Source organism: Euleptes europaea, chromosome 5, assembly GCF_029931775.1.
Source record: "Euleptes europaea isolate rEulEur1 chromosome 5, rEulEur1.hap1, whole genome shotgun sequence".
Classification (NCBI taxonomy): Eukaryota; Metazoa; Chordata; class Lepidosauria; order Squamata; family Sphaerodactylidae; genus Euleptes; species Euleptes europaea.
The window spans coordinates 73,265,567-73,278,126 of record NC_079316.1 but is presented as its reverse complement, the minus strand read 5'-3'; positions in this window follow the sequence as shown (position 1 = coordinate 73,278,126).

Below are 12,560 nucleotides of genomic sequence, written 5' to 3'. Positions count from 1 at the left end.
TTTTGCTGCAAGTGCCATAACAATTAGGGCTGCTTCATAACATCCCAAAATTCTTCCTGTAGGAAGTAGTAGGAAGTTCACTTATAGATTGCAACATGTAGCTATCACAAACAGGGAGTTTTCAGCATATGTATATGCAGTAGGAAGTCAAAATTGCCTTCAGCCTCACACCCAACCCCAATTCCTTTGCATACGGTTGTCGCTATATTGCAATGTAGAAGAAAGTTAGCATATAAAATGGCCCTTAAAGTAGCATTTTACACCTAAAAATGTTCGTGTTGTAACTCCTGTGTGTCAATTTGTCTCCCCCCCCACCACCATTGGAGGTGGAAGAAGCCAAATGATCTTAGAGAGATGCAGGTGAGAGGGGAGTATCCCAGATAACATTTTCAGCAAATGCCCCTTATTTTTAAGCTCTATCTTAGTTGGCTAGAAGAGTATGGGATTTTTAACTGTAGACTTGGTCCTTTTTCCTGTACCTCTTTGTGTATGGATTTTTTAAAAAAATTAATCAAGCACATTTTTATCCTGCCCATGTCCATGTGTTCACTGTTATGGTTTCCAGTTTGTAGAATGGCCTACCTCAGGGAATCAAAAAGGCTCCCACACCACACTTCTGTCATTCCACATAATGTGTAAAATGGAATTGTTCATGAGGACATTGTTATAGGGGACAACGGCTGTAGTTTATCTTACTGTTTATTGTATGCATTTCTGGGTTTTGCTGCATTTTTTCTAATTTCTTATGTCATGTCTTATACATTTTATTGCATTGTTTTCTAACTTGGTATTTGAAATCTTATTACAATGTTTATTATATGTCTTATACCGTACTACTGCGTTGCTATTTTTTAAATTCACCTTAAATCTTAATGAGAAACACATACTATAAATAAATAAATAAAATCTAGTGCTTGTTATGCTCTGACCTGGATAGCCCTTCATGGCAGCCATGAAGGAGCTAGAAAAGATTCTGAAGTGTAAGGATGTGTCACTGGCCACCAAGATTAAGTTAATTCATGCCATCGTATTCCCTATTACTATGTATGGGTATGAAAGCTGGACATTGAAGAAAGCTGATAGGAAGAAAGTAGATTCCTGTGTTTGAGGAGAGTGTTACGGATACCATGGACTGCAAAAAACCACAACAAATCAGTGGGTTATAGATCAAATCAAGCCTGAACTGACCCTAGAAGCTAAAATGACTAAACTGAGGCTATTGTATTTTGGTCACATTATGAGAAGGCAAGAGTCACTAGAAAAGACAGCCATGCTAGGAAAAGTTGAGGGCAGCAGGAAAAGAGGAAGACCCAACAAGAGATGGATTGACTCAGTAAAGGAAGCCACAGCCCTCAATTTGCAAGACCTGAGCAAGGCTGTCAAAGATAGGACATTTTGAAGGACTTTGATTCATAGGGTCGCCATGAGTCGTAAGCGACTTGACGGCACTTCACACACACACTCACACACACAGCCTGAACTTGTCAGATATCAGAAGCTAAGCAGGGTCAGCCCTGGTTACAATTTGGATGGGCGACCTCCAAAGACTACCAAGGTCATGACACAGAGGCTAGCAATGGCAAACCACCTATAAATGTCTCTTACCTTGAAAACCCTACGGGGTCGCCATAGGTCAGCTGTGACTTGATGGCACACACACGCGCACACAGTGTTCATTATAAATTCCACATACACAGTGAATAAATAAGTATAGTTGGAAGTAACAAAGGTTCTATCATATTTGCAATTATGATGGGCTGTCAAAAATATTGGAAGCAGAGCTGTACAAGCCAAATCAGTGTAAGTTGCTGTGGCTAAAGGACTACAACAGATGAAACAACATCAAACTTACTATTGAAAAGCTGATGTCTGGGAAGGGGGGAATAGTGGATGAAATATGGGAGGAAAAGGAGGGTAGAAATAAAGAAGCACAGACAGAGCTTACTCTATAGCAACTGAAAAGAATAAGACAAGGAGAAATTTAAAGCAAACGGTAATTTAAAGGTATTATTAGACTACATGATTTACTCCATATATACATTGATGTGATCTGAACTAGTAGTGCCTGTACAGAAAAGAGACAGCTCCAGGGCTCCCCGATGCTAGTGTGTTTGCCCCCTCTCCAGCATAGGTACTACTTTATTCTGTGATAAGGTGGCATCTATGCCAGCGTGGGGTCATGCCGACTCTTAAGGAGCTTTGGCTCCCCTTGAAGAATTCAGTCTTAGCCTGATCCTCTTTGTATGTTTTTATGTCCAGATATTTAAATTCAACTTTCAACATCTTAATGGCATTAACATTCAAAATAGTCCATATAGAATTTTTTAAAATGTCAAATAACTGAAGGATGCTAATGATTCCATGATCACAATATATTATATACATGAAAGTTCCCTCTCAACCTGTAAGAACCACATTTGAATACATTTTAGCTTTATGCCTTGATCTTGTGTAGTCATTTAACATTCCTTTGAAGTATGGTATATTAAGAGGAACATTCCACAATTAGGTTTAACTTGCTGTATTACATTGGAGAGTCCTACTTACAAATAAAGATCTGTAGAAAGAACTTCATCAAGAATTCCACCAACCCACCAAAGGATATCAGAAAATTGTTACATTTCAGCGAGCATCCAGTTCTTCTGTATTTTTGTCATTATTATGTCAACTTAAATAAAGCATATGTTTCTTTAACCTTATCAAGCCAATTATTTAAATCAGGGAGTTTTTTGCTTTTCCAATATCTCACGAGATTTGTTCTTGCAACTGTTAGTGTATGGAAAAACATAACTTGAGTAATCTTTGGTTTATCTGGAAAATAATTTAATAAAATTGTTTCTGGTCTTACTGGAATAGCAATTTCAAGGCCACTGGGTATGATTTCAATCACTTTCATCCAATATGTTTGGGCTCTACTGCAGCTCCACCACATGTGTAGAAAATCTGTGTTCAATCCACTTTCAGTACACTTTAACGATCGTTTGCAAGTGGATTTTGCCAGTTCACACAGTAAAAACCAGCTTCAAAGTGCATTGAAAGTGGATTGAAAATGCATTATTTGGCATGTGTGAAAGTGCCCTAAATCTCTTGCTGGCTAGTATGCGATGTGTCAAGGTACATTTTCAAAAATCAGTACATTTAGGATTCCAGGGGAGCCACACAACCCCTGGCTCCCCATAGTCTAGGGTTGCCAGGTCCGTCTTTGCCACCAGTGGGAGGTTTTTGGGGTGGAGCCTGAGGAGGGCAGGGTTTGGGGAGGGACTTAATGCCATAGAGTCCAATTGCCAAAGCGGCCATTTTCTCCAGGTGAACTGATCTCAATTGTTTGAAGATCAGTGGTAATAGCTGGAGATCTCCATCTACTACCTGGAGGTTGGCAACCCTACCATAGTCCAACCCTTATGGACAAAAAGCAAGTGTAGGCCTATGAGTGGAAAAGGAAGGAAAATATTTTTTTCTGATTCCCACTCTTTATTTCAGCTCCCCCAACCCACATGGCTTTTTAATATGTGGGTCTCATGACTCCAGCCTTCATCTTAGCAAGGACCTAAAAGGACTGGTAGGAGAAGGGGAACATTGGAAAAGTGCACACACATTGCACTAGTTGCTAACCAGAATAACCTTTCATCATGAACCTGCATCCAGGTTTGCTGAGAATTGCCTCCCAATGGAACATTTGTATTTATGTAATGCCATTTGCATTAAATGTTTTATCCATATACACTATTTGGGGCGCCAATTTAGGGTGCCTTGGGAATTTTAGATTGAATAGTTGGATACAAATATATCACACAACACGCAATTCCAGACTATGCCAACAAATATCAGTAAAAAAAATAAGTCAAGTATTTAATTTGAATGTGTTATACACACATATGTACAAGTCACATATAAACACAAGCAACTCAGAACACTCCTTACAGGTATAATCACTTGCAAATGACGTTACATAATTTAAATTGATGCTCAGTCAAGCAATATAAAAAGGACAGCTGAATATGTTCAAAGAAATTAGCATATTAGGTCTATCAGTGCATAAAATGTACCAGGACGATTATCTGCTAGTTTAAAAATAAACCTCTTGTCTTGAACGCTCAAGAAAAAGATGGAAGCAACCTAGTTACTTCTACAAAATGTATAGCTTTCTGGAGAAAACATTTTAAGGGGTAGGGAAGCTTTGAGACTTAATCCATTGGATATGCAATTAAATCTATATCCTGTTTCTGTGACCTGGTTTATAAGTGATGTGGGCCACAGTCGAAGCGCTCACCAGTGTAAATTCTCCATATACACCCTATAATTAACAAATGCATTTACCATATATGTCAGTCCAGTTGCATATTCCAGCTCCCTAAGCACACTTCCCATATGTGCTAGTAGTATACAGGCTTACAGTACTGGCAAGCCAGCAGCCGGTCCACCTCGGCCACCAATTGCTGAATTTGCCATATACAAACCAGCCAACATTTAAACAGAACCTAGCATGGGCAAGGATATATTCACAAGTAATCACTTTACCTATGTCATGCATATTGTACACACTGGGCTTGAACTTGGTCAGTCCATGCAAAGATTACGGGCAACACAAATAGGAGGGGTTGGGCCTGTAACAATCCTGCCTCAGCTGCTCTCAGGTTACTCTCTCTCTCCCTGCACCTGCAACTGCCAGCAAGCTGCCACCACCTCCTCAGTCAAGCCTTCTCACCGGTTTGATGCCAGGAGGAGCATCAATCAGGGCTGTTTGGTAACATGGGCACAGCAAGGCTCGTTAGCAGGAATCAATGCAAAATTGTTATTTCTTAAAGAAAACAAAGCTTTATTCTAGTATCAATAGCTCTTGAAAGTATACAAGCTCCGGAATTAGGGTGCAAGTTCTCAGAAATAAAGGAAAACAGGGAATGATTTCTAACCTAAGCTGAAAACTGCAGTTACCTGGCATTTGCTTTTCCCTCCACCCCATCATCATGGGCTAGAGCAAATGGGTGTGTGTGTGGATGAAGCTCCCCAGCTTTCTCAATCACACAAACAAGCAGAGAACAGCTCCTTTTCCATTTCTCTTCTCCAGCTGTGTTGAAAGTGCCTAGTTGGTCTGGGCTTTAGAATCCTGGTTCAGGGATCCTGCCAAAATTAAACAGCCAATAGACTGATGTTACTTACTTCAGAGGGATTCATTATTTTCACTCCGGGCCCAGGATGCAAAAACATATTGATCTGGGGCCAATAAGACCTTCCCAACCTACCTGTCTCCATCCCTCCAGTTCATCACCATAAATGTCAGCCCTTCCTAAAATGAAACAGTTTCCCCTGCTTTCATCTGCAACAGGGCCAGCCAGAAGGGGTAAAGTATGTATGGTCGAGTGGGGTGAGGAGAGAACAACTACTCTGGATCATCCTTCTGACAAATGAGAAAGCTTGTAGCAACACAATTAATTTGCACAAATAATTACTCCACCACTGGGCTACAATGATTTCTTGCTCTTTCCCTCTAGCTCCTTCATACCTCTATGAACATGAAACTTCAGTGTCATCTACAGCATTTCAGGCATTCTCTGTATAATAGTTAACAAATAGCAACACGTCTAACAACAACAGGCAAATATATTGTTCTGTTGCAGAAGACGGACAGTGTCCCAGGACATTTCAAGACATTCCCCAAACAGTTTTTCATGAGTAGTACGTCATATATAGAATATGTGATGATGTGGTGTGTTTATGACTTTCTATTATGATGGCTGTGGGATGAGTTGAATAGACCATTTGTTGCCATGCCAATAAGATCTTGATAGAATGCAAGGTATTCCTCTCTCCATATGCATGATGTCCACACCCACACATATCCTGTGAGCAGCCTTACTTAGTATGCATATATATGGCATTCTTTTCTGCATCACAGAAATGCAGCAGCTTTATAGCATTATACTTTGAAACAGTACTCCATTAATTCTAGCTGTTATCATATAGCCGGATGTTTTTATGGGTAAGTGCAGTGGCTAAGATTGAAAACCAAATGACTGTGCAATTTACCCCTCTGCCATGGATTTACTAGATGGGTCCAGGCAAGCCACTATCTCTCTCAGCCCCAACCTTCTCCTTCCATCTTCAATATGGGGATAATAATGCAGACTTACTTTACAGGACAGGTTTAAGTGAGTTTTTAAAACATGTTTAAGCTTTGTGTTGGACATGGTCTGGTACCTTCGTGTCTGCGGGACTGCCTTTCCTGGTATGCTCCCCAGATAACGTTAAGATTGTCAAATGCTAATCTACTGCTGGTTCCCAGCCCAAAGAGTGTCCGGCTGGCCTCAGTCAGGGTCAGGGTTTTCTCTGCCCTGGCTCCTGTCTGGTGGAATAGTCTCTCTAATGAGACCAGGGCCCTGCGGGACCTTACGGGTTTCCACAGGGCCTGCAAGACACAGCTATTCCACCAGGCCTACGGTTGAGGCCCGCTACAGTTCCTTTCCCATCACATGCTGTCCTCCCTACCCTGCTCTACCCCCCTTTCTCGAAATTGTTATCTTATGGGGGTTGGAATATGGCAGCCCTACTAGGGCGGATAGATCACAAATTAAATGCACCCTCTGTTATATAATATACTTCTTTATTTATTGATTTATGGGGCAGGTTTTTAATCATGGCTTTATTGATTTTACTGTGTTTTATTGTACAATTTGTACTTGTGTGAGCTGCCTGAGTCCAGCTGTTTTGCTGGGGAGCGCAGGATATAAGCTTAAGTTAATTAATCACATAGATAAATATATAAATAGTGGCTAATTAATACTGTGCAATTTCATTTACAACACATATACAACAAAAAGCTAATTTTAAAATAGAACCACAACAAGCATTATGTGACACATTGTTTAGTCTTCTCTCTTCATCTTTTTCTCTTTTGGTCTCCACACTTTGAAATACCAAAATATTAAAAGCACCATACAGTGGCACTAGTTTTTATAGGCTGCACAATTCTGCAAGATTTCATATATAAACTAACAGCAGAAATTTTCTCTCTCGCTGTGATCCTAATAAATCCTCAGAATCACTCATTAATTTCGTTGATGCCTGTTGTGTCATTTGGTCATTGGGATAAACATGTCTCGGTTTTTCTTATTTATCAGAGCAGCTAGATATAATTCCCTTGAACAACTAAGCAATTCAAATGATGCAGTAATTCTATCCCCAGTGAAACTCAATTGCCTTCAAGTGACTTACACTGGGAATTAATTTAACATAATAAATCAGAAGGGAAAGACGGTTCACAGTAGGCAGTGCAAATAGCACAAATAGCTTTATTCTGTTCTTCACATGTAAGTAGGTGTTATCGTTGATGCTAGTAGGTCAAATTCTTTTAAAGCATTAATGTGGTAAAATATGCAAAGGCACCAACAGTGATTTCAAAAGGACTTGTAAAACTATGGTCTAAGAATCATGTATTCAGCATCAATTAGTCTTTCCAAACATATTTTTAAAGTAAATACCTCAATATAATAGAATTCCTGTAATGTTATCATCCAGAGAGTTGGATCCAGCAGTGCATGACCATAAAGGAAAATGTACTTAATAAAGTCCTGATTGTGCAAGCAGTAGCACAACAGCTGCAGTAATGCAACATTTTAATACAGGGCCCAACAAATCTCAGCTGCTAGGTCACCACAGTCCCTAAAAATGTAATTCTGATCCCTAGGAATTTTATATGGAACTGGTCATTTGACAGCAATAAACATCATGATGATGATCCCTAGGGTTTTCACTATTAATTTAATAGAATCATAGAGTTGGAAGGGGCCATACAGGCCATATAGTCCAAATGTGAAATCTAAAAAACCAAAACTAAACATTAGGGGGTTTGGAAAATCCCAAAATGATAAAAGGAGTACCTGTGGCTTTAAGAAACAGATCCCCTCAGTCCAGCCACAGCACTCCAGGCTTGGAGTTTATGCCAGTAAAAGGCAGGGGGAGGGGACAGGGCCCTTTCCATGGGCTGTTTTGGCCTTTGAGGGAGACCTTATTGGGGCTAGGCCTGTTGGCATATATAAGACTGCAGACTGTAAACAGATTGTAATAATCTATAAGCTAGGTGACAGCTATGGTCACATGACAGGACAATGACTGAGCAGAAAAACAGGTCTGAACAAGTATGACTTGGTGACTGGGCAGCTATCAGTTGATTGGCTGGTAGTCTGAGCCAGAAATGTATATAACTGTATGAGACCTGTATACAGTGTGGGTCATGAAAAAGGAGAGTGCTGTCGAAGCACTTTGACACTGTACAAAATAGAACTTCCGGTAGGGTTGCTGACCGAAGCACTGTGTCTTCCTGGGAGCTCCCAGTGGAGAACCAAGAAACGTCTATAACCGGGGGGCCCTGTGCCCCCCCCTGATTCCTAAATAGTGGAACGGGTGACAGGATTGCTCCTGCTGCCGACGAAGAGCGTTTTGACTCCTGAATTCTCCGAGAGTGCTTTTTTAAGACTCCCAGAGATTCAGATGCTGTCCCGCCGGATTGAGGGGATTTACACTACCGCAGATGTCTCTTCGGATTAAGGCTTCGCTCTCCCCTACCCAATACCATCCAAGCAACAACATCTAAGGAACGAAAGCCTCACCCTCCGAAATCTGAGTGAATGCCAAGAATCCCTTTGTTTATCTCTGAAAATAAATAAACGGAACTAAAGCAACAAACTGATTTGGATTCCTTGTCTCCCACCCTAAAACATAATAATATTGGACTTTGTCAAAACAACTGAATAAAACGGCAGGAAGCTTATCAACATCATCTGGACATAGACTAAACAAACGAACTTTTGAAATGACACACTAACCTCCAATAAAATGCTGGGATATCGGGGGAAGAAGGAGGAAGTGTAAGAAGTCCCACCTCCAATTAATGGCCTCCAAGGCAAAGACTTTTGGATACGTTGCAAGATAGAGGCACCCTGCAATTGGCGGGGACAGAGAAAAACCGGCTGCAAAGCGACACAGTAGGACTGGAAGTGCATTTCCCTGTGTAACAGGTAAAATCATCCTGCCTGATCATAGAAAGGAGACAACAGAAAGTCCACGGTACTTCCTATTTGCTGTCCTAGAAGCCGACCTAGAGTGTCCTTATTCTCTATGGTGCCTTAATATCTAAGATCTGCTTTTTACCTTAAATTGGAAGGCCAAAATATAAGAAAATATGGCGAATTAGCTGGGAGACTTTATTAGAACTAGCATATTTAAGGAATAAAAGATTGGAGACCTGCCTTTTTACTGAGATTACTGCTAGATTATATGTCTGCTCCATGGCAATGTTCTGGTTCACTGCATAGCCCTGCAATACCAAAACCTTCTACAGATACTACAATGGAGAAACAAGATAAAAAGATGCAAGATCTTTTAGCCAAACAAACTGATGCCTTTACCAAACAAATGGAACAAATGTCTAAACAACAAGAAAAGCAAATGAACCAGCTAACAGAAATGTTAGCTGGAAAACTGGATACTGTTACAAAAAAAGTGATGGAGGTGAAGACACAGGTTACTTCACTGCAGACTGATATGAAGACAATGGATGCCTCTTTAAAGAAAATGACTGAAGATCATAAAGAAGTGAGGAAAAAAGTGGAAGGACATGAAAAACAACTGGAAAAACTGCAAACACAGGAGGAAACCACAAAAGACCAACTTGCTATGATGGACTTGAAAGTCAGAGAATCTAACCTATGCCTGAGAAATCTACCTGAAGATTGTGGTGTAACGAGAGAACCACTGGTGAAGACATTAGCTGACCTATTCCACATTGAAGAACAAGAATTAGACCATGCAATCAATAAAATTTACAGAATGCCTTTGCCCCTTAAATTGAAGAGAGCAAAGGCAAGAGATGTCATGATATCCTTTTATGATGTCAGGATGAAAGATATAATAATGCAACAACACTACAAAGATCCAATTGTTCTGGAAGGTAATGCATTAATACTACTCAAGGACATACCAAGACATCTGATGACAAAAAGGAACATGTTTAAAGACTTCACAGCATCTTTGAGGAAAAGTGGAATAAGATACAGATGGCTGTTACCACAAGGATTAACATTCACCTTTAAAGAAGTGAAATACACTATCACCACAATGGAAGATGTTGGGGAATTTCTGAGGAAATATAGAAAAGAACTTACAGGCCTTACACCAGACCAGAAACAAGACTCAAGTCAAGAAGATGATGATTCAAAAAAGGAGCAGTGGGCGGACTATAAAATTTATATTTTAACACTCTGACAGTATGGCTAAAGTTATTTCCTGGAATGTAAATGGTCTAAATGAAAAGGTGAAAAGAGGACAGATTTTTAAATTTTTACAAAAACAAAAATACTCTTTAATATGCTTGCAAGAAACTCACATTGTCAGGAAAGATAAGAAGTACCTAGAATGAAATTCTCTGGGGCAAATCTTCATCTCTTCATCAAATACAAAAACTAAAGGAGTAGCTATTTATACACATGCTTCATTTGTCCCAGAACTTGTATATAAAGATGAAGCAGAATACTTGTAATCAGAGCTAAAATATTAGGCCAAAAAACATTGGTGGTAGGGATCTACGGACCTAATGAAGGTAAAGCACAATTCTATAAGCAGCTTCATGACATTCTATTGCAACATGCTGAAGAACAAATACTATTAATGGGTGATTTTAATGGAGTTATAGATTGTGCGATGGACAAAAAATCAAAGGCCAAAGATGACAAGGAAGGCTGCCTTCCTAAGACTTTTTTTCAACTTATTGAGGAATTTAAAATACAAGACATTTGGAGAACAATGAACACGTCATCGAAAGAATATACCTTCTGAAAACTTCCGGTGCTGAGCTGGGCTGAGTGCTGCGTCTTCCCAGGGGCTCCTGGGGAGTATCCAAGTTTGCGTGTGATTTGGGGTGTTTTATTGCACCCCAACCCAGCCCTTGCAAGTGGGCTGAGAGGCAGGAATTCCCTGCAGCCATATATGCGGTTTGACCTCCTGAATACTCTGAGGTAGCTTTAATAAGCCCCCCGGAGTTTCAGACGTTTGGTCCCGTGGGCACGAAGGGATTGAAATCGCCAGCGCGCAACTTCGGCTTTAGACTCTACCCTCCAGCACCCTATAAACATCATAAGGACTACATTAAGATTAAAGCCTCACCTCCGGGCGCCCAAGTGAGTAGATAAGAATCCTTCGTCTTTCACTGGCGTCATCGAATAACAGGGGGTTGAAGAAAATATTCCTGGTAACCGTTTTTCTCCCTTAATTGAACTGGATGATTTTGTTGTATGAGATCCATCAGATAAAGCAGCAGGAGCCTTATCAAACTGATCAACTTAAATTAAAACAACGAGCTTGAATGATTGATGTAAGATCTGCCAATCCGACGCGTTCTTAAAGGAAGGGGAGGGAGGAACTTTTGAGAAGTTACATGAGGAAAAAAAGGTCCTCCAGCCACGTGTACAACAAAGAGGATCCTTTGACCGGAAGACTCTGTGCTTTACCTCTCCACTGCTCTACAAATTAACAGGAAGAAGGTCGTAAGACCGGAAATTCGTCTTACTCGTGTTACACCAAAACCACTCCTGAAGGTAATAACCATAGAGAAGAGACGATAGAAGGTCTACGATTAGGTAATCCCTGGAATACTTCCTGGCTCAGCCGATCTAGAGCGTCTGGTAAAACTCGTTGGTATTTTTAACTTTAAAAAGTTTTTTTAAGTTTAAATACTTATTTTTTCAACCCGAAAAAGATATTAAGTTGGACAATAAAGTATTCTCTATTAACTACATGCTGGACTCCTGCTAGATGACCATCAAATTTTTAATAAAGTTACATACTCTGGAGCCTCTCCCTGATCTGGCTAAATACATAGCCCTGCTCTTATGAAATCAAAGGGAATTCTACTGAATTCAATCATGGAAAAAAAAGTACAGGACATGTTTGCTAAATATTCTGAGGCGACAATTAAACAATTAAAACAGATTTCTACACAGATGGCTCAATTGATTTCAGTGATGATGACTCTTGACCAATCATCACTGGTATGTAATCAGAAGTTGAATCTGGTTACAGAAGACATAAAAGTCTTGAAAATTCAAATGATGACTACAAATATGGACATACAAGCAATGGATTCTTCTGCCCAAAAAGTCACGGAAGAATATCAGGATATAAAGAAGAAGACAGAAGTTCAAGAAAGTAACCAGCCGGTGACAAAGAGACCAGACATACAAGAAATGGACTTTTCATTTAAAAAAGACATGGAAGGACGTGTGGATACAAGGAAGAAGAGAGCAGATCAAGGAACACAGATTGAAGCCACGATGGGGATTAAGCCCAGAAAGAATTATTTTTGGATATGCACCTTGCCTGAGGAAATGAGAGAAAACAAAGAAATCTTGTTCCCATACCTGACTGACTTATTTCAGTTACAGAAGGAAGTATTAGACCATGGTTAAAGGATTGACTTAAATATGATTGCTGGATTGGAAGGCTTTGACAGTGTGGACGGGTGGCATGGCTATTTTAAATTTATGTTAAATGGAAAGGGACAAAGGTTTCAG